This window comes from Pseudorca crassidens, chromosome 7 (assembly GCF_039906515.1).
Source record: "Pseudorca crassidens isolate mPseCra1 chromosome 7, mPseCra1.hap1, whole genome shotgun sequence".
Taxonomy (NCBI): domain Eukaryota; kingdom Metazoa; phylum Chordata; class Mammalia; order Artiodactyla; family Delphinidae; genus Pseudorca; species Pseudorca crassidens.
The window spans coordinates 100,829,128-100,851,897 of record NC_090302.1 but is presented as its reverse complement, the minus strand read 5'-3'; the positions used below and the strand labels follow the sequence as shown (position 1 = coordinate 100,851,897).

The 22,770-nt window shown below is 50.8% G+C and overlaps 1 protein-coding gene across 4 annotated transcripts in view; it reads left to right on the top strand.

The window, feature by feature from the left end:
- Positions 1-22,770, top strand: part of PEBP4 (phosphatidylethanolamine binding protein 4) — a 239,115-nt gene that overhangs the window by 19,557 nt on the left and 196,788 nt on the right. The window lies entirely within an intron of this gene.

Sequence of the window (22,770 nt, the reverse complement as noted above, 5' to 3'; positions counted from 1 at the left end):
CAATGTCTCTGTCTTCCTTGACTCTAGGCTGAGCCCCCAGAGTGTCAGGGGTGGAGGGTGACCCTCGCTTTGTCTGCGTGTTTTAGTCAGAGGTGCCAGTGTCAACCTAGGCACAAGGACTGTTTTGTGTCCAGGACTCAGGCCATAAAGGCGTGGAGACAGAAGGGTCATGGCCGGGATGTGACCACATGCGCACTGCGGTCAGCCTCCTGGTCCCCTCTGTTCACCGTGGCAGGGAGAGTCCACAGAGGGCTCCTCCCTTCTGTCGGTCCAGCCTGGGGGCTGTCAACACAGGTATACCTAGATAACAGGTTCTAGGGTGGGGAGCTGCACAGACTACCAGGAAGCAGAGGGGAAGATTTTTCTTTCTTCTTTTTTTTTTTTTCTCTGGCAGCACCTCAGGGCTTGCAGGATCTTGTTTCTCCCACCAGGGATCAAACCCGGGGCCCCAGCAGTGAGAGTGCTGAGTCCTAACCTCTGGACTGCCAGGGAATTCCCGAGATTTTTCTTTCTTTAACTGCCTTTCACTATCAGGGAACAAATAAGTGGCGATATGTCTCAATTTATGAGGCTGAGAACATGAAAAACATGAATAGCCTTTGACAGGCTATTGTGTTTGTCACCGTGACAAACATCCTTTCCTCTGGGAGGCTAAGAAAGCAAGTCATGAAGACGCCTTCTGGGTGTCCTCTCCCTCCATCCTCCCAAGCCTGGCACACATGCACACGCATGCACGTGCACGTGCACACACGCACACGTCAGCCCTCCCCACCGGAAACCCTTGGGCTGGGTCACACCCCTGGACGGGCAGGACAAGCAGAGGAAACGTAAGCCTCGGTGATTGTAACTCAGGACAGGAGCAGGGCAGGAGCCTAATCCTCTAGGGAAGAGTATAACGCTGTCCCATGGGACAAGACTCTCGCCTTCACCCTTACTTCACTTGTTCTTAAGGAGTGAAGAGTTTGGACCAAATACTTTCACAGTCCAGTGACTGTCCCGAGAGGGAGTCTAAGGCAAGAGCTCCATCCCATGTGCTATTGCTACAGATGTCCACTAGATGGCAGTGTAGACTTTCCTGAGTACCTGGTGCCCTTAGGAGGGGCAAGTTTAAAGCCCGTTTGGGAAGCTTTTGCATTTGATCCAGTCTAGTTGGTACTGATTGTCCTGGGGTACGGACACAAAACGCAGAGAAGATATCACCCCCTCCAGATCCTGAAATCTCCTATCCTGTCTCAGCTCAGAGGTGGGGCAGGGGAGAAAATCTGGAGATTGATGAAGGATGCAGAGCTGAAGTTAAGACATCCAAGGAGGGCAGAGATTTCACAAAGGACGGCTCGGTCAGAGTGGTGGAAAGAAAGAAAAAGTAGTATTCTACTGCTATAGAACTAAAGTTTATGGAAATCTGCCCTTTGAGCAGGCAGGTTCAGCTAGAGTATCAAAAGCTTCCATTTATTGTGTGGTACTTACTTTATGTTGGAGACTATTCATGTGTCGTTTCATTTAATGTGCTCGTCAAGTTAAGTATTTCTTTAGTCAAGACTGTTAGTAGCAAGTGACAAAAATCAACTCAAACTGGCTTGCGCCAAAAAAGAGGGAAGGTGTTACTGGTTCACAAACTGAAAGCTCCAGGGAATACTTCAGGCATGGCTGGATCCAGGTGCTCAAATGATGTCACCAGGAATCTATCTGTCCCTTTTCTCTACTTTTTTTCTGTGCTCGTTTTTTATGTAAATAGACTCTTTCCTTGTGGTGCCACAGATGACCTCATCATCTTCAGAGTTATGTTTTACTAGTTTATTAACCCACTGGCAATAGATTGGCCCCATCCAACCATTAAAGGTCCCAAGACTTGTCCTGTTTGGATTACATGACCGTCCCTGACCCAAACAGTGATGCTGGGCAGTCCCACTTAATCTACAAGGGCTGAGAGCAGAAGAGGATTGTTCCCCCAAAGGAGAATCAAGGTGCAGGGGGAAAGGATGTTGGGTAGGAAAAACAAGAGAAGGTGCAGGGCCCCTCAAAAGTGGGGGCGGGGGAGCCTGAGTCCTTAGTAACAGAGACGAAAATGAAGGCATTTCCTCTGGGACAGGGCCTGATGGAAAAAGCAAGAGGTTGGTGACTGGCTATGTGGAGACAGTGCCTCGCTTCAAAGGGGATTAAAACAATGCCACCAAAGCAGCAGCTGCCAGTGGACATGCTCAGGGAGCCCCCCCACCGAGCAAGCCCCGAAGCCCTGGAAGGAGGGGCCCAGAGGTCAGGGGACAGCGTCTCTGTGCCCAGTAGGGGTCTTCCTTCCTGCACACCATTGCTCAGGCCACTTCCCCAGACTTGGACCCTGTACTCTGGGATACCCTGCCCCTACCAAGACGCTTTCTCCTCCAAGAAGCCTTCCTTGACTGCCTCCCTCTGGGTCCCACCCCCATCTCACTCAGGTCTCTTCTTTCTCCAAGCGTTTTTCCCCTACCCTCCAAACCCAGTGTTTACTTGCCTCTGTCTTGTATTGCTTATTCATATCTCCCATAGCCTCAACCAGTTTATAAGCTCTAGGAAAGCAAGACCATGTGTTGTATTTCTTTGAACCACCCACAGTCCCTACCAGCATCGCAGACCCCGCGTTGGCTGACTGGGTGGCCAGGTGGCCGAATGAATGAATGAAGGAGTGCATGAACGGCAGGTGGACGGACGCCTTCTGGAGGGGGAGCTCTGAGGTGTGTGAGCCCGGTGGTTTGCACTTTAAGCTGCCGGGTGTCCTGGCGCCTCTGCAGAACGCCGGGTCAGCACTAGTCTCTCCTCCGCCAGGGTGGATGGGGTCTGGGGTGGATAGGAGGAAGCAGAGAGAGAAGAGGAAGTCAGGTGGGCTCCCGAGAAGGCAAAGTAGTGCAGGAAAATGTGGATGGTCCTGGTGCCGACAGCCGCTGAGGGCTGAGAGAGGTGCTGAGGTAAGAGGAAGCTTTTCTCCCCTGGTGCTGTGACAAACATTAAGAGGCAAACATCTCGAAATGCATCCCTTCTCAAGCCAGCGAAGACTGAAAGGCCCTCCAGAAGCTTCTTAGCTGGGGCTTAGTCTTCACCTTGAATTTAACCCGCTGGAATCCTTTTGAAGGGAAGAAATTGCCGTTACGTGGGGAACGTGCATTGCATTAGAAGGAAGGAACGCAGACCACAGCTGTCCTTCCTGCGGTCCCTTGGCTTTCCAGTCAGACTCGGCTCAGCCCTATTCTCCTCCCCAGAAAGCTGGTGACCCCGAGTGTCCTCCTCCTGGGCTGGGCAGGCACGTCCCCATGTCACCCTGGGCCTGCAGCATCTCTGTGTCTGCCTTTCGGGGACCACCTCCCTGCCCTTGGCAGCCCAAGGTAGAGACACAAGTTTGGGCACAAATCTTCTAGGCCTGGAAATCTGGAGACGTCCACGTGTGGTAGGGTCACAGACGCTCCTCGATGAAAGAGACCTCGGAGCTCCCCGGCCCACCTCCCATCCTTCTTTTTATGCACAGAGAGAAAAATGGGAGCTGCTGCCGTCATGAAGTAGTTAGCAGAGGCAGGACACAGGGTGCCGACACGCGGGGTAGTTCTGGTCAGAGCAGCCCCTGATGGGTGAGGCAGGCCCCCCCGGCTCGTTCAGGAAAAGATACCGAGAGGGAGCGTGCACACGTGCCGGGGCAGCTAAGTGCATCTGCTCCTGGGACAGCCGCCGGCACGCAATTTGGTGCTGGGGATGTGAAATGATTCACTAACAAATACAGATGGAACACACAGGCACCCTCTTAGTGCTGGAGATTCAAAGATAAAGGGCACCGTCAGGGAGCTCCCAAGTCTAAGGTGGGGAGACAGACAGGTGGACGGATAGCAGGGACACGGTGTCAGTGCTTCAGGACAGGAACCTCAGGTAGCACGAGGGCCAGGAGCGGCCTCCAGGAGGGGGTGACCCCAAGCTGACCTGTGCTGGTGACTCGGCAGGGGATAGACAGGGGAGCAGGGTTGGCCAGGTGTGGGATGAGGCTCCAGAGAGGGCAGGACCATGCTCTGAGGGGCCACAGGTGCTGGTTCGTGGGCCCTGGTGTGGAGTCTGAATTTTATTGTGAAGCCAGACTGGGGAAGGGGCGTCACCGTTCGATTTTTAGGCTGATGGATGTGATCGGATTAGCAATTCAGGAAGGTCACTTGGGTAGGTCACTGAGGTGCAGGTGGGAGGATGGAAGAAAGGTGAGGCTGGAGTCAGGGAGAGCACCTGCTGAAACAGAAGGGCAATGGCATGGACCGGGGCCTGAGCTTGAGGGTGTAAAGGAGGTCGAATCCATGGAGCTTGGTGACTGTGGAGGAACGGGGATTGCAGGGAAGGAGAGAGTTGGGATGACCCTTGGGTTTCTGCGACAGGTAGGTGGGTGGCTAAGGGTTAAGCTGAGCATGTAATTCATCCACTGAAACGACGTTTTTGAGAGTGAACGGGGAGGTGCTGTTAATAATCGGGACGAAGGGTGTGATTGGGCACTCTCCCTAATACTGGTGCTGTCCCCAAGCAAGGGACACAGGAGAAGGCCTGTATCTATAGGGACCACGGGCAGCGGAAGCAGCTTTGCATCCCTGAATCTGAGGCCCCTACGTGCACCCAGTACGCGGATCAACTGTCTGATGCTGGGAAGAAAAGACAGGGCTGGAGGCCTAGCTTTGGCATCCAGGGGTTGGGGGTGGGGGGTGGATTCTTCAAAGTAGCCAGGCTCCTTGGGGAGAAGATACGGAGAGGCCAGAATCGGCCAGCCCACAGAGGTCAGGTCAGAGAGGCAAGGGAGAGGCTGCTGCAGGGCCGGGCTGGGGAAGAGCCGTCGGATTTGCCAAATTCCCTGGCGCTGCTCTCGAGCGAGGGGGAGAGGAGTTTCAGGACAGTGAGCCTGGGAAAAAGGTAAAGTCAGGACACGGTAAGGAGTTTACTGGCGGGGGTTCACCAACGTGCTAGTGAGGCCTTAGGGAAGAACTGATGAGGTGTAACTGTAACCCAGTGCCTGGCAGTGGACAGGAGCGTAATAAATGGTACAGGTTGTCATATGATAAGAGGCTGCTTTGTAGTCTGAAGGGCAAAAGACACAGAAGAAGGGTTTGGGCTTCTGGAGGCTCTGGAAGGAGCCAGTGCGGTGGTACCAGAGACAGGGGCTGACAGGTGGAGCCAGGCCAGGAAGGCAGGTGAGGAGAGCACCCCACACCCAGGCAAGGACGCATGCGTGGAAGAGAGCCCGCTCCCATGTCATTTTAACCTTCCTGCTCGGTCAAAGGCTGCTAAAATCACCCAGCTGTGTCCCACCCCAGCCCAGGCCAGTCCACCATCTGTTATGGGAGCACCTCCAGCCACAACAGGACCAGGCAGGAGAGGAGCGACGCTTATCACCACCTGTAGCCTTTGCAGACAGATTTTGAGGCCGTAGAGAAACTTCCCATGCAGGATTTCACAGTCCTCCTAGCAACGTTGGGAGCTAGGCAAAGTAGGGATTATCCCCACAACTACAGGATGGGGGACGCTGCCCAAGGTCAAGGTCACGCTCACCCAAGCTGGGGAGTGGAAGAACCAGCCCTAGATGGCAGGTTTCCTGCCTTCCAGTTTCGCTGCTCTTTCACCTGCGAAATGTTGCCTCTCAAATTTACCCCAGCTCCTGGAGAATTGGCCCCGATGTCCAGACTTGGGGTGTCATGCATGTATCCGTTCCCTGGTGCAGATCCTGTCCCTCTACCGGACACTGTCACAGGAGCCAGGGACACACACAAAAAACAAATCCCCACCCCGCCCACGAAGGGCATCTCGTAGTGGTGAGAATGCGAGTCGCTGTCATTGTTGAGAGGATGACGGGAGAAGCGCTTGTGTGGCTAACGTTTTGCTCCCGGGTGCCTTCGTGAGGGAGCTTCCTGGCCTTGATGTTCAGTTCCAGTCCTCTGTATCCCCCGCCACCTTTCCTGTCGTTATACCCTCTGCTCCAGGGTTTACAGAACCTCTGGCCAGACCTTTCAATAAAGCCACCTGTTCCCAGTCTGCAGGGATGTTCCTCAGAGCACAGGCGAAAAGGGCGTTTGTTCAGTAATTGTTTGGTGATGTCGGCTGAGAGCTTCCAGTCCAGTGCTGGGGAAATGGGTTCCAGATGTTTTTCAGATCAAATCATGTTTCTTTGAAAAAACTTTGTGGGCTGTTCCACCGAGGGGGCAGATGGGGCCTGAAAGGCAAGTCCAGCAGGTTTGCATCCTGGTTTAAAGAAAAAAGGTCATTCAGCCGGTGTGTGTTTTGGAGGGGTGGAGCGGGGATTGCCGTATGACTGGGGTCTGTCCCCGGCGGTCTGCTGGGAACGTGAGCAGAGGCTTCTTGGATTTTAAGTAGCTGCCTGGCCTCGGTCGGAGCCGTTTAGAGGAACAAACACTTGAACTTTGAATGCTGCAGTGACTTCTTTTTTTTTTTTTTTAACAATTTGATTGATTGATTGGTTGGCTGTGTTAGGTCTTCGTTGCGGTGCGCGGGCTTCTCATTGTGGTGGCTTCTCTTGTTGCGGAGCGCGGGCTCTAGAGCACGCAGGCTTCAGTAGATGCCGTGCGCGAGCTCATTAGTTGTGGCTCATGGGCTTAGTTGCTCCGCGGCATACGGCATCTTCCCGGACCAGGGCTCGAACCCACGTCCCCTGCATTGGCAGGCGGATTCTTAACCACTGCGCCACCAGGGAAGCCCTGCAGCGACTTCTTGCCTCCTCTGGCTGGAGTTCTGGGAAAGCCTGTGAGGAATTTTAAATGAGTAATAATGTCCTTTATTGTTCGTTAACACTTGAGGACTTGGGGGTGAGGGGGGAGAGGAGGAGGTGGGGAGGGCCTCTGCTGGCAGAGCAGCTGCTGGGACAAGGTACCCACTGCAGTCTGAGCCCTCCTGGGGGCAAGGGCTGGGGGCCGGCGGGGCGGTTGTCATGCCTTCTGGACTTTGAGGGTCTCTCTCCATCACCAGGGAACTCCTGACGCCCCGCCAGCACGCAGCTTTTTTTAGAGCCCATCTGGCCGCTAACCATGACCACATGGGACTGGCAGAGTGAGCGTGGTTGTCTCTGCTTTACAGATGCAGAAACAACAGCTCAAGGGAAATTATATGTCTGTTTCATTTTTAATACTTTATTTTTTAGAGCAGTTTTAGGTTCACAGCAAAAGTGAGTGGAAATTACAGAGACTTCCCCCAGAAAGCCTCGCCTACTATCAACATCCCCCGTCAGAGTGGTACCTTTGTTACAACTGATGAACCTACGCTGATACATCATAATCACCCAACGTCCATAGTTTACATTAGGGTTCATTCTTGGTATTGGACATTCTATGGGTTGGACAAATGTATAACAACAAGTATCAATTACAGCATCATATAGAGTGTTTTCACTGCCCTAAAAATCCCCCGTGCTCTGCCTCTTCATCCCACCCTCTTCCCTAACCCCTGGTAACCACTGACCTTTTTATTGTCTGCCTATTCCAGAATGTCATACAGTTGGAATCACACAGTATGTAGGCTTTGGGGATTAATAGCCTAGGCTACCACCTGGGGCTCCGGTTCTAGCACCTTCTTCACCGTGCAAGGTTTGGTAACGCTGTCTATCTTTCCCCAAGCCAGTGGCCAGTTGTCCTGTGGCTTAGCTCCCTCCTGGGAATTCTGCTTTTCTTAACTGGATGCTTAGGAGTGGACAGAACCCACCTACGCCTGCCCGTGGTGTCAATTTCAGCGTTCTCACCACTTGTTTTCTTGTCTGTCTCTCCAGCTACAAGGTAAACTCCCTGCGGGCAGAGACCTTTGTATGCTTGAAAGACAGGCAAGAAAAATAGGCAACTCCCTGGGCATGAGATTTGTGCTCCGATGTGGAGCTAAGTGCAGGGTGCTGGGGGCAGGGTTGTCTCTCAGTAACAAGAATGTGTTACAATTTTCAAAGCCCCTTCCCTGTCCTGAAGGTCCTTATCTCTGATCAGTCCTGAGAGGTGGGCCAGGCAGGGGTCTCTGCCCACGATGGGGAGCCCGAGGCCTCGTTTGCGTATCATCACAACCTTGTGGACATCGGTTTGCTCTAACACACAGAGATGTTAAATGATGAGACCAGAGCTCGGACGCTCTGGCCCCTATACCGTGCTCTTTCCCATGCCCCCTCCATCCCGATGGTCCCGAGTATATAGTCCGTCTTGACATTTACTGACCGTCTTCCACGCAGCCAGACTGTGTGCTAAGTGCTTTATGGACATTATCGCACTAAAACCTTACGACTACCAGCACGGTGGCAATGATTACCTTCATTTTACAGGTCAGGAAACTGAGGCCCAGAAAGATTCCATAGCTCATGAGCAGCAGAGTCAGGATTTTAACCCAGGTCTGTGTGGGTTCCAAAGCTCGTGCCCTGACCATACCACAGCACCGCCACCTAAGCGGTAGAGGGCAACCTGCGGTGCACCCCAAATGGCCTGAGCTGTTTCCCGACTGCCGCCAGGCTCCAGGTCCAGGAAGAAGCCAGTTCCTAAACCAACACAGGGAAGAAGTGGGTTGTGGAGTTCCTCTTGTTCATCAGCCCTCATGGGCTGATGGAGACCCAGCAATGTCAAGTGACTTAGCAAAGGGACAGATTGGGGGGGGGCGTACAGAAGCGTGAACAAATCAGGGCCCGTTTCCTCCCCACCTGCAGGTCTGTACCACTAATCCAAGGTAAAGTCAGGAGAATCCATCGGACGTTCTAATTCCCAGGCCTGAGTTCTGCTGGCCACGTCGGGAATGCAGAGATCCTTGACGCGCCCTTAGAGGCAGGCGACGCCCAGAGGGCCAGGAGGGAGCAGGGCCAGGCCCGGCTGGTAGGCGTGGCTCTCCAGGCCCAGCTGGTTGGAAGGCGATGGCCTCCTCTACCTCCTGGAGCTGCAATTGCAAGAGTCGACACCAGGGGGAGATAGGCAACCGTCATCCTGCCCCGTCGGGGTGAGCGGGCTGGGTGGCCAGGGTCTCGGGCACAGGCAGGCGATGGCCAGGGCTGTGGGACGGTGGAGACCTGCCTGGGAATGGAGAAACAGAGGGTCCCTGACTTGGGTTGAGTGTGCACGCCTCTGCACCCCTTGCTCACCGATCCTTTGCCAGCTGGCTGTGGAAATGCCCTTCTATTCAAATACAAATATGCCTGGACTGGAATTCCTTACACTAGGGGCCATGAACTTGAAATGCCCTCAGGGGCCAGGCCCCTACTGAGGTGGGTGAAACAGCTGCTTAGAAGGCAAGGAGGAGGGCAGAGGCAGACCTGCACACAGAGAATGCCCCTCACATCCCACCTGGTAGTAAAAAGTTGTTTTAAATTGTGTTGGTGGCCCTCTGTTCATCCCGTTTTGCTTGCCTACAGACTTGACCTGCAGAGTAGGAAGAGTCTGGCGGGACTGGAAGCTGCTGGGTGTGGGAGCTGACTCACTGGTTCACAGATGCTCGGAGCCCCGAGGGCTGGTATGAGAAGCAGCCAGGGCTCTGGCTTTGCACAGACCTTGTCTTACATCCTAGTTGATTGCTCATAACGCCGTGACCTTGAGCAAGTTACTTCTTCCCTCTGAGATTCCTTTTCCTCACCTTAAAATGGGTGTAAGATCCCTTTCTGGTAATATGAGCGATCCGTCATCAATCCTAAGCTTCCCTATTTATTTATTTATTTATTTTTGGCTGCGTTGGGTCTTCGTTGCTGCGCACCGGCTTTCTCTAGTTGCGGCAAGCGGGGGCTACTCTTCGTTGTGGTGCACGGGCTCTAGGCACACGGGCTTCGGTAGCTGTGGCTCGCGGGCTCTAGAGCACAGGCTCAGTAGTTGTGGCGCACGGGCTTAGTTGCTCCGCGGCATGTGGGATCTTCCCGGACCAGGGCTCGAACCCGTGTCCCCTGCATTGGCAGGCGGATTCTTCACCACTGTGCCACCAGGGAAGTCCCAATCCTAAACTTTCTTGGCCCATCAGCAGCATTTGGTCTAGCTGGTCTCCTCCTCCTCGTGGTTTCTGGGACCCACACACTCCGGATCTGCCTTCTCCGTTTCTAGTTCTTCACTTCTTGGTCCCCTCTGCTGGGTTCTCCTCCCGCCAGCTTCTCCATGCAGGATACCCCAGGCCTCAGGGTTTGGTCTTCTTGTCATCTTTATCTACACTTTCCCCCTCTGTGGTCTCATCCAGTGTCACGACTGTAAATGTCATCTGTATGTATGCTGTCCTACTCACATGGCCACCGGGGTGACTGATGGACACGCTCACAGGCAACACGTCCAACCCCAGTGCCCAGTCTCTACCCTCCCACAAACCCGCACCGTCTGCCGTCTTCCCCATCTCGGCGAAGCGCTGCCCCGGCCTCCCAGCTGTGTCGGCCAGACATCCTGGCGTCATCAGTGACTGCTCCTTCTCTCCCACCGTACATCCAACCCACCAGGGAACGCTCTTGTCTTCGCTTTCAGAATCTATCCGGTCGCCGACCACTTCTCTCCTCCACTGTTAACACCCTGGCCAGAGCCACCTCCTTCTACCTGGATTATTGCAACAGCCTCGTAACTGGTCTCCAACCCACCACACCTGCCCCAAATGCCCAGCGTACCCTTAACAGAGCAACCAGAACGAGCCTTTACATCTCCAGTTCAGATCAGTTCACTCCTCTGCTCAAAATCTTTCCATTTCTCCTTAGGTCACCAGAGTGAGAGCCAAAGAGCTCACAGTGGCTTACAAGACCCCATATGACCTGGCCCATTGTCACCCCTCTGACCTCGATCCTGTCATTTTTGCTTTGCTCACTGGCTCCAACCTCCTGGCATCCCATCTGCCTTTTTTTTTTAAATGAATTTATTTATTTATTTATTTAATTTTGGCTGCGTTGGGTCTTCATTGCTGTGCACAGGCTTTCTCTAGTTGCAGCGAGTGGGGGCTACTCTTCATTGCTGTGCTCAGGCTTCTCTTGTTGTGAAGCACGGGCTCTCGGCGCGTGGGCTTCAGTAGTTGTGGCACACGGGCTCAGTAGTTGTGGCACACGGGCTCAGTAGTTGTGGCTTGCGGGCTTAGTTGCTCCGCGGCATGTGGGGTCTTCCCGGACCAGGACTCAAACCTGTGTCCCCTGCCTTGGCAGGCAGATTCTTAACCACTGCGCCACCAGGGAAGCCCCTCCTCCTTGACCACAGCAGCTATGCTTGAGGGCCTCTGCGTGGTGGTTCCCTCTGCTGGAGTCTGTCCTCCCCTCACATAGTCATGGCGCACATCCTCACCTCCTTCCAGCTCTGCTTAAATGTCATCTTCTCAAGGAGGCCTTCCCAACCCTGGCCCTGGCACCCCGAGCCTCCTTATCCCTCTCTACTTCTTTCCCTCGTATTTATCACCTTCTAAGCTACACACAGTTTCTTTAGTTATTATGTTTATGTGTTTGTTTTGCCTATTCCTGCCTCCACCCCACAGCCGGATATAAGCTCCGTGGGGGCAAGAATCTTTGGTTTATTTGCTGGTGTATCCCAAGCACTAGGACAGTCTCTACCACATAGTAGACACTTAATAAATACTTGTTGAATGAAGATTATTGAATGATGATTACGAGAGGACACGTATGTAAAGGCTGTCGGTGCCAACACAGGAAGCATTCAGTAAAGGATGATGGTGATGGTGGTGGTGGTAGTTATAATAATCTTCTCCAACGCCCAGGTGACTAGTGCATCCTGCAACGTGAAAGCTGAGGCAGGGCAGTGACTAGAAGACATGGGATACAAGGCAGAGGGTTGTGAGGTGTTTTTAGGGGTTTAAGGAGAGATAACAGAGAGCAGGAGATGGGAGGGAAATATTTTATCCCTCGTTGGAAAGGAATAGACCACCATGGCTGGACACAGAGGTATGCAGAGACTAGACCCTAGTAAACCTGTGGAATGAATGAATAAATCCCTTGCCTTGTCAGCACATGCAGAGATGACTTTAGTAAGTGGGCAAACAGCCTTGGCAAAAAGTTTGGGGTGCTGAATTGAAATAGGGACAATGGAAGGAAGGCGGTTATCTCCTGAGGCTGGACAGAGCGGGGACAGTCTGCAGCAGCATCTTCCCAGATGGCGTCCGAAGTTAACCACCCTCTGCTTGGGATCACAGCATCCTGCCTGGTACTCACTGACTCTTGGGGCCCTTTGGGTGATTGGACTGAAGAGAAGGTCCACATCTCTGGGGAGCTGAAGTCCCAGGTTCCCTCTCCCCCACCCCCACCCCCTGTACCTCTTCTTCATGCAAACCTGGTATTTGGTGAAATGCAATGCCAGCAAGACAGGCTTTAGTTCTTGCAAGTAGAGTGATGGTTAATTTCAGGTTTGGAATCTACTCCCTTGATTTCTAACGTGCTAAGGATGAAGCTGCTCGCCAGCTCTCCATGCATCTGGCACCCCCCATCCTCCACCTTCCCATCTCAGATGGGAAACAAAGCCACGTGAGGTGTACCTTTTTCAGTGTGTAATCGTGAAACAGCTATTTCCTCCTCCCTGTTCATTTCTCCCATTCACTAGCAAAAACCAGGACTCCATGGAAAGGTGCCTGCAAGGCTGAGATCTCCTGAAAGGCAGGAGCAGCAGGTCAATTCCTGCATCTCCCTGGCAACCATCTCTAACCTGGCCCTGCAGACTCCAGCCTCAGGACCATTAGACAAGAAAATGCGGAACCACACCTGTATAAGAAATCCAGGCGTTTTAGAGCAGTCAGTGTGAAATCAAAACCACAGAGCCATAAAATGGCTAGAAAAGCAACATACAGATAAATATTTATCGGATTTCAGGTTAGAGAAGGTCTGCCTGGGCATAAAAATCTAAAGATAAAGTCATAAAGGAAAAGAAGGGTGGATGTGAGTTACAACAATATTTGAAACTTCTGCACTTTAAAAAATGCCATAAACAAAATAAAAATCCAACGACAAACTGAGAGAACATATGTGCCATAAATATGACAAAGGATTATTATCTTTATGCATAAAGAGCTCTTATAAATCAATAATAAGAAGATGAATACCGCATAGAAAAAGGAGGCAAAGGATGTTAATGGGTGATTATAGACAGAAGAAAGTTCATTAAAAATGTGAGGGGAGGGCTTCCCTGGTGGCGCAGTGGTTGAGAGTCCGCCTGCCGATGCAGGGGACGCGGGTTCGTGCCCCGGTCCGGGAAGATCCCACGTGCCGCGGAGCGGCTGGGCCCGTGAGCCGTGGCCGCTGAGCCCGCGCGTCCGGAGCCTGTGTTCCGCAATAGGAGAGGTCACAACAGTAAGAGGCCCGCGTACCGCAAAAAAATAATAATAATAATAATTTTTTTTAAAAAAAAGTGAGGGGAAAGCTTAATTCCATTTATAATTCAAAGAAATGTAATTTTTAAAAATGGTATAGACTTTATTTAAAACCGACCAAATTTGAACTTTGGATTTTTTTTTTTAAGGAGAGTATACATTACAGGAAGACGTATAAATTGCCCCAACCTTTCTGGAGGGGATTTAATAATGCATATTAGAATTATTTACATATTCATTGCGTTTGAACAATAATTTTAGTTCTATGAATTTATTCTAATCTGATTAATGAGACACACACAAATTGACGTAAAAGGATGTTCATTTTAGTGTTATTGAAAATAGTGAAAGAAAAAAGGAAAATCATCTAAAAAGCTCAACAATAGATTGGTTAAATAGAATATGTTCTATCCATATGAAAAAATACCGTGTAGCTATTAAAAATCATGTTCTCAGGGAATATTTAAGGCTATTGGAAAGTCTTACAATATGTTTTTAAGTGAAAGAAACCAAATGATAAAACAGTAATTTCACTATAGTCCCAATTTTCAAAAATTATATCTTTTTATGCATGCATGCAAAAAAAAAAAAAAAAAAAACTAGACGAATGAAGAATACATCAAAATGTTAACATTGGATTGCTCCGAGTGGTGGGATTAAGGGTAATTTTTATTTTCTCCTTTACACTTGTCTGTAATTTCCATATGTTCTCCAGTGAATGTGTATTACTGTAATAATAACAGAAAAAATGCTATTTGGGGAGAGGAAAAAAGTGAATGCTAAGAGGAAAAGGCTTCAGCTACCCAAATGGTCTGAGTGCTGGTTGCTGTGGAAACTGTACCTTTCAATTGCCCAACTTTTTGTGAATTACTTCCCTGCTCTGCAGGGTTAGCACTAGGGCTGGATTCAGTGTTATCAGGGCAGGCGTGGGCATGCGTCCAGGGGGTGTGGTAAAACTGACGGGCGCTGCCTCAGGCGAAGGCCCACAGGCGGACCCGGGGGTTCATCCTGGCTCCTCTCCCCTTCCACGTGTGGAGGGGTCTTGTGTCCCCCGGGGAATGCCTGGGCACAAGCTGCCCCATGCGCAAATCAGCTAGGGAACCAAGAAGAAGCCCACTGCTTCTCTGAAAGAGTTCCCCCAGTGCCTTGTGGAGTACTGATGGTTCTAATCAATCAGCCTTTCACCACTCCCAGCCTGGCACTTAAGGATGGGGTCCCAGCAGTGGCGTGGGGAGGCGGGGCAAACAGCTGATACAGCTGAGTCCCAGAGACAGTTCGCGGAAGTGAGGCATCTAAGCAAAATCCCAGCTCCAGTTTGAGCCTTGACCCTGTGCCGTCTTGCCTGCCTTCTCTTTACCCCCTGGAGAGCAATCCCTGCTCTGAAGGGGAGCCGGGGATGAAGCACTAGCCCCAGGGCCTTTCAGGAAGCTGCCCGGGGGGGCTGGGTACCCCGAGTGCAAAGGCACTTTCAGATGCCTATTCTCGGAACACGAATGTCTCGCTGCCATTTGTGAATCCTGCTCCGAGCTCTAGGGTGTGGAGAACTGGTTGATTTATAGATCGAGGCAGCCACAAGTTGGAATTTTAAAAAGCAATGTGTCCTTTGAGCAGGAGCCCGGGCTGGGGGCTTTGCAGGCTGTCGCTTTGTCCCAGGGACCAGATGGAACTTGTTTTTCTGTTCACTTGGGGGTTTAACCCTTCGTGCACTCCCTCCCGTACAGCCCCACTCAGGAGTTGCTGCCTTTGGGGCAAGGAGTCAGCTATGAGACAGAATCCACACATCTGAGCCTCCAAGACATTTATTGGATATGCCTCATCTTTTCAATCCCCTGCCTTGGCCGGATTATTTTGTTTTATTTAGCACAGTGACATGTGCCAGGCGCTTCTAAGTGCTTTAGAAATACTAATCCATTTACTTTTCACAATCATTATTATCCCAGTCTTACAGATGAGTAAACTGAGGCACAGATAGGTTAAGCAACTTGCCCAAGGTCACACAGCTGGTGAGTGATGAAGCTGGGATTTGAAAACTTGCCCAAGGTCACACAGCTGGTGAGTGATGAAGCTGGGATTTGAAGCCCAGCTGTCTGGTTCCCAAATTTGTGTGTTTAATCACAAAATCATGGCTGCCTCTCAGATAGCAGGCAAATGGATTCTGCTCTTAACAGTTCGGAGTTCCTGGGGTGATTCTTCCCACTTAAGCTATGAGAATGTAAGGCACCATCAGCGTGAGATGAAATCCAAGTCCCAGGCGTTTGTGCCTGAGATATCACTGCCATCCTGGGTCTGTCTCACCTGATGCTCCTTCAGGCTTGTCACCTGATTCTCCCTATTTATGAGGTCCGTGCGGCGTAATGAGAGAGGTCCAGTGTTCAATGCCCTCCTCCACTCCACCCACAGCCTGTGTGAACCCAGTGGGATCCAGGGTCCCTGAGTTTGGAACTTGTTCTGCTGGAAAAACTTTGTGTCATATATAGTTTTCCTCCAGCAGGGGTCCTGGGGTCTGCCTTTGGTCAAGCTCTCTTGCGTATTTATGGAGCAAAACCCACAGGGCTCTGCGAACATTTGTAAAATATTGGAACCCCAGGCAGGCAGATGGAACTGTTCCTTACCCTAGGGAAGTCAACACGGTTCTTTGTCCCTTCTGTACAGGGAAAGGAGTTGGACAGAGACTGGGGCTGTGACAGCGGTGGTCAGAATTGGGTGTCCACGGCACCCAGGCTGCATAGGGAGAGGCTGCAGCCTGGGGAGAGGGTAAGAAGGCATCAGGTGGGGCTTGTCACCTCCTCACCGAGGTCACGGGTGCCCGCGGGAACACTGTGCCTCGTGCCAGGGGACCCGGAGAACTTGGGGTGGTTTACTCAGGAAATGACGTGGGACTTGGAGTCATTTGAAAAAAATGGCACTGCAGTGATACCATGCTGGAAGTGAGCTGTTCTTTCTAAGCTCACCTTCTGGATAATCGAACCTTGCCCGTTGACATACTCCAACTTCTTATTTTAATCGTTTTGTATGGCAGTCTCTCTAAAATAGATTACATACAACCCCGCCTTCTTAAACAGTCTAACGAATATAGCTTAACCTCTGTTAAATGATTCCATGTCATCCTTGTAAACATCTGTCACAGCCGGTGCCCTTGCTACCTACGGCCGCTTCTTCAGTGCGGCAGCAGGAGTTGCTGAGTCATGTTGTAGCAGGGCTTCCGGGGACTTCTAGCGGCTAAGGCCACGCCCCTGTGGGCAGGTCCAGCCTGGCCCTGGGGGGATGTAGCCCTGATGATAAGTCCTCTTAGGGAATCAGAACGCTGGAGGCTGCCTCAGGGGCCCGCAGTGTTTTCTCCCACTGGGCTTCTGATACCAAATGCGGGGTTTTATCCACACCGACAGCTAGCTCTCCGTCTCTCCAACGTGGAGCCCTACAGTTAAACTCAGTTCTCACCAAACTACCCAGACTTAGTATCAGACTCCACAGGTTAAGGGCTCAGTCCCACAAGACCATCCCCTACTTCAGACGTTCATCACAAGTATTGGTGCCAAGGGTACCCACACTTCTCTCCGACTCGGCTAAAGAATTATGGTCCCCACTACACATTCCCTTTCAAGTTCAATAATTTGCTAGGAGAGCTCACAGAACTCAGGAAAGCAGTTTTCCTACTATTACCAATGTATTATAAAGGATACAACTCAAGGAACAGCCCAATGGAAGAGATTCATAGAGCAAGGCATGGGGGCAGGGGTTACGGGGGGCTTCCGTGGCCTCCTCCGGAGCAGCACCCTCCCAGCACCTTAAAGTGCTCACCAACTCAGGAGTTCTCCAAATCCCATCACTTAGGGTTTTCATGGAGGTTTCATTACAAAGGCATGATTGATTAAGTCGTTGGACATTGGTGATTGACTCAATCTCCACCTCTCCCCTCCTTGGAGGTCTGGGGTTGGGGCTGAAAGTTCCAACCCTCTAATCATGCCTTGGTCTTTCTGGGACCAGTCCCCATCCTGAAGTTATCTGGCATCTTCCCCCACCCCCCCATCCCCGCCCCCAACCAGTCACCTCATTAACACACAGAAGACATTCTTAATCACTCTGGAGATTCCAAGGGTCTCAGGAGCTCTGTGCCAGGAACCAAGGATAAAGACCAAATATATGTTTCCTATTATGGTACAGTTGTGTTTGACAGTGTAGGGAGTGGATGGGTGGTATTGCAGATGACTTTATATGAAGTTAGGCAAGACCAAGAGGGGACTCATCGCTCTCCAGGGGTCGCAAGCTGCTGATTAACATGACACGCTCCCTCCAAGGGCACAGGCAACACCAAGAGGTCACAGAGAGTCAGTTAACTTCACAGCTGAAGGCCCTGAACCTAGGACTACGCTGGCACCTGGCAGGTGCCTGATCGATAGTTACTGATTGTGTAATTGACAAGCAAATGGCTATTTTGCACCAGTCACCTGGTTTCACGTTAATGTCTTCATCAGCTTCCCTTTTGCTGTCCCTGAGTCTTCAGTGAATCTGTGATGCATTGCTCTTTTCACAGTGGTACTGAGAACAAAAGCTTCAGTTCTGTGTCTGTGCTCTGCCTTCACTGTAGAGGTGGAACGTGCCCAGAACAGGGGCTCAGAAAGAAGAACAAGAATCTTGAGGAACAGGAGTCTGAGATGCTTGTGGTCCAGCTGCCCTGCCCAACACAGAGTTTCTTTTTTCTGGAGCCAGTTCTGCCTTAGGAATATAGGTTTTATTTTATTTTCATAAGGAAGGCAGACTTTTTTTTTTTTTTCTTTTTTCTTTTTTTTTTGCGGTACGCGCGCCTCTCACTGCTGTGGCCTCTCCCATCGCGGAGCACAGGCTCCGGACGCGCAGTCTCAGCGGCCATGGCTCACGGGCCCAGCCGCTCCACGGCATGTGGGATCTTCCTGGACCGGGGCACGAACCCGTGTCTCCTGCATCGGCAGGCGGACTCTCAACCACTGCGCCACCAGGGAAGCCCCAGACTTTTTTTTTTTAGATCACTCACAAGTGATAGCTGTAGAGATCAAAGAAATTTGTAAGGTTATTTGTTTCTACACAAAACCACCCAACACTGCTAAAATTACTTTTAAAATTTATTTTCCTCCTGTCATCTGTTATTTCTTGCTCCTGTCAAAGATGATTGGTATCCTTATGTCCCTTCTGATCTGCAGCAGGATGGGAAAACTGATAACCAAACAGGTCAGAATTATTTCTAAACCAAGAGTAAACAGGCTCAAAGTGAGAACGTGAGTCAAGTGCCTGAGTTTTCACCTACAAGCCCCGTGACGTATATGAGATGCCTCTGTGTGTATTTTTCGGAGCCGGGGGCGGGGGGGGGGGCGGGGTGTTCAGGAAAGCATCACAGGGGGGTCAGAGCATGAGCTCGAGGTCTAGAAAGACAGATGTGAGTTCAGATTCCAGTTCTGTATCCAACTACCTTCACTAGTTTCTCAACTTCTTAGCCTGACTTCCCTCATCTGTGAAAGCGGATGGTAATATCTACTTTGAGAGGATTAAAGAGGAAAATGGTCAAAGCAACCAATTTGAGTGCAGAGAACTTTCCCACAGTAGGCGCTCGGCCTTCCCTTTCTGATGTTCCGCCGTGTTCTGGACACTTGGGGTCGTGGGAGAGGTGACCTCCCGAGAAGTCGTTTTTATTGTCTCTCACATTTAAAGAGCCTATTATACATTGTGTGTTCCTCATCCTTGTCTCATAACGGTCCCCTGGGCCTGGCACAACCTGTACCACGATCCCCGATTTGCAGATGAGAAAGCTGAAGCCGAGAGACGTTAAGGATTTTGCCCAAGGTCACACGGGCGGGGGGGATGGAGCCCCCACCAGAAGCCCGCTCTCCTGGCCTTCTGCTTTCTCTGTGCCTCGCCCCTCCTGTTGTCACAGGTTCCCCCTCCACGTTCTTGACTTCCTCACTTGCAACGTTGGCTAATAAAACCTTCCTGGCCTTCCCTGCTGTCTCTCGGGGTCCAAGATGGTTTAGCTGTTGTCCCAGGCCCCAGGTGCTTCAAAAGACGTGGTACCCATGAAAGCTCTTCGAAAAAAGTAAAAGCGGTACACAGGTGAATTCTGCCATTTTTCTGCTCTCTTTTAATCCCTTTCTAATGACACTGGGTAGGTGAGATGCCTGACAGCCCTCTTCCCTCCATCCCCTCTATCCCTTCCCCCGACCCCAGGGGAAAAACAGCCAGGAGTCAGAGCAGCTTTTCCAAGAGGACTGCCGCTCCACTGAATTCAGAGTCCCGGGAGCTCGGCATCAGGCCGTGCGCAGCAGGGCACACCCGGAAAACCTTCCAGAGGAGAAAGCTAACAAGCACTTTTTTTTTTTAACCACCTGTAAAAGCAAGTCTTCCTCATGCCTGGGCTTTTCAGAATTAACGGTTTTGAAGGCTCAGCCATCTCCTGTGAGCACTTCAGGCCCCTCAGACCGGGACATGAGCTGAGTGAGCCCTGCTCTGTCATCCCAGGGCCGAGACTCCCCAGGAAGGGGCTGGCTCTTGCCCAAAGGGGCCGGGTTGGGCTGGGGACGGGTAAGGGTAGGGGACGGATGGCCAAATGCCCAGCAGCCCTTGGCTCTGTAGGTCTGCGTCCAGCTTGCTGAGGGCAGCTTTTCCCTCCAGAGAGCAGGGCGTGATGAGAGCTAACTGGTCAGGTGCAGTCCTAAGTTCTTCAAGTACCATCATCCTTTAATCTTCCCAGCAATGCTGTGAGGTGGGTGCTATTATCACCCCCATCTTCCAGATGAGGAAACAGGTGTGTAGCTGGCCCCAGGTGCTGAGCTTCAGAGCTGGCCTTCAAGCCCACGGGTGATCTGGCCCCAGAGGCTGTGTATTAACCACCACACTGCACTGATTGTCTAGGACAGTGGACTGTAATTCCAAGCCACATTCCCTCCAGTGGAAACATCCACTGGAGGGACTAGCAAAGTGAGACTTGGGTTCAGTTTCCCTGCCTCATCTAGTTTCCATGGTGAGGCCTGTCCCTCTCTGTCTTCCTCAGCTTCTCCACTCTGGAGGGTAAGGGAGCCTCCTCAGGGCTCAGCCCCTCAAAATTCACCCCTTTATTACCAGCAGGGCTCTCCAGCCTGCCCTGCCCTCCATCCTGGCTGCTGTATTTCAATCACAAATTTTCTCTTACAAGCAGTGTCTCATCTACCCCAGACCCTTGAGAAAGACTTAGTAACTCCAGAGGAGAAAGAAAAGAGGCAGAGGACCTAACAGACATCCCAGGGGCCCACTCTTGCTTCCTCCTGGGAAGGCAGAGCATGAGGGAAACATCTGATTCTCTCGGGTAAGAACATCAATTGTTGTCTTTCAAAACTTACCCTAAACCACAGGTTAGAGCACTTTGGTTGAGGTTCTTCATATTAGATTGAGCTGTTTGATGACTGGGAGGATACTTAACCATTTTCTGAGATGGTGTCTTAGTCAGCTCAGGCTGCCATGACAAAATACCATAGACTGGGTGACCTGAACAACAGAAATATATTCCCACAGTTCTGCAGGTTGGGAAGTCCAAGATCAAGGTGCTAGCCAGTTCAGTCTCTGGTGAGACCTCTCTTGTCTTTTCTTGTAGACAGCTGCTTTTTCTCTGTGTCCTCACATGGAGAAGAAGGAGAGAAGAGAGAGCAAGTTCTCTGGAGTCTCTTCTCATAAGGGCACAAATCCCATCATGAGGGGCCCACCCTCACGACCTCATCTAAATGTAATCACCTCCCAAAGGCCCCACTTCCAAATACCATCACATTGGGAATCAGGGCTTCAACATATGGATTTGGGGTGGCCACAAACATTCAGTCCACAGCAAATTGGAAAGACTAAGGGAAGAGCATGTTTAGGGGATGGGTGCAAGAACTCGGGCCATCTGATCTGAACATGCTGAGTTTGAGGTGTTATCAGACATCCAGGGAGAGATGTTGAGCGAGTTTTTATACAGAAGAGTTTGATGTTCAAAAGAGAGGTCCAGGGCTTCCCTGATGGCGCCGTGGTTGAGAGTCCGCCTGCCGATGCAGGGGACACGGGTTCGTGCCCCGGTCCGGGAAGATCCCACATGCCGCGGAGCGGCTGGGCCCGTGAGCCATGGCCGCTGAGCCTGTGTGTCTGGAGCCTGTGCTCCACAACGGGAGAGGCCACAACAGTGAGAGGCCCGCGTACCGCAAAAAAAAAAAGAGGTCCAGGCTGGAGATAGAACTGGAGTTGAAACTTACGTCTCCAAACCACAGTTTTCTCAATTATAAAATGGGATGATGAGTAATACCCATCTCATAGGGTTGTTGTAAGGTTTGACGTAGAAAAACAAAATGCCTTGTGATGTTTCTATGCATGCTAAAACCAGAGAGCTAATTCTCGGAAGTTAAACGGCAGAGATAAGCCTGGCGAAAATTATGACATAGTTTGTCTCTGGTACCTCAGTCCTCCACGAATCGTGCCCTTCCCCTCATCTTTTTTCCCCCTTAGACATGTCAGCATCCTCTTTCTTCTCCAACCCACCCCCATCTATGTCTGTTCTTCTCAAACACATCACATCACAGTGTGGTGACTGATAGCAGCTTAAAATGTTATCTGCCTCAAGGGATTTTGCATGCTAAAAGGCTGAACCGGTCTTAAATTTAAAGAAGAAAGAGAAAGAAAAGGAAAAGGGCGGGGAGGGCTGTATTTTCTCAATTAGCGGAAAAACGTAGTCTTTACTCAGTATTAATTTTTCCCCATACTTTTTATAGTCTTTCTTAAATCTTTTCCCTTCCCTATTAATGTCTACATTAAGCCTTTATAATATATGTATTTTTTAGCATATTTAGTATGCTTGATACTTGATTTAGCTATATATTTGTTTATACCTATCCGTGTATAAAGATTATCTATCTATTGATCTATCATGTGTATATGGAGAGAGAGAAACAGAGAACCATCATATGCTATGCATCAATATAAGTTGAGAACTACTGAGCTAAAGAAAAGAGACACTAATGGTGGGGTTTTAGGCATCATATATCAGGCGGTGAGATGGATTGAGGCTTCTGACACCTCTGAAATTCTGTCCTGCCATAAACTGTCACTTCCTAAGTTCAGTGTAATTCTGGTTCTACCAATGGGCAAATTAGATTGGGAGAGTCTTAATCATTGCTGACCCTCAGCTTGAACAAGCAGAGAGAAGCCAAGGACAGGTGGACAAAATGAGAAATGAAATAGGTGATGTGGTTTTCTAGATATCCAGAACTGGAAAAATCTTACTGGACTAAATGTCAGGAAAGTTAATGTAGAAATGCATCTGATTCAGCCCCAAGAAACCCATGGAGAGAGGGGTGGAAGGAAACTGACCATTTGGATGATGAAGGGAGATCAGAAGAGACTCAACTTGGATGGAGGGTACTTGAACCCCAGTAATATCCCCGCTGAACATCGCAACCATCAGGTAAATAAGCCATTGGGGTGAGAATTCACAGGTAAGGAGAGGCAAAACTCCAAAAACAAGTACAAAATTCCTGGTTACTAATGGATGTT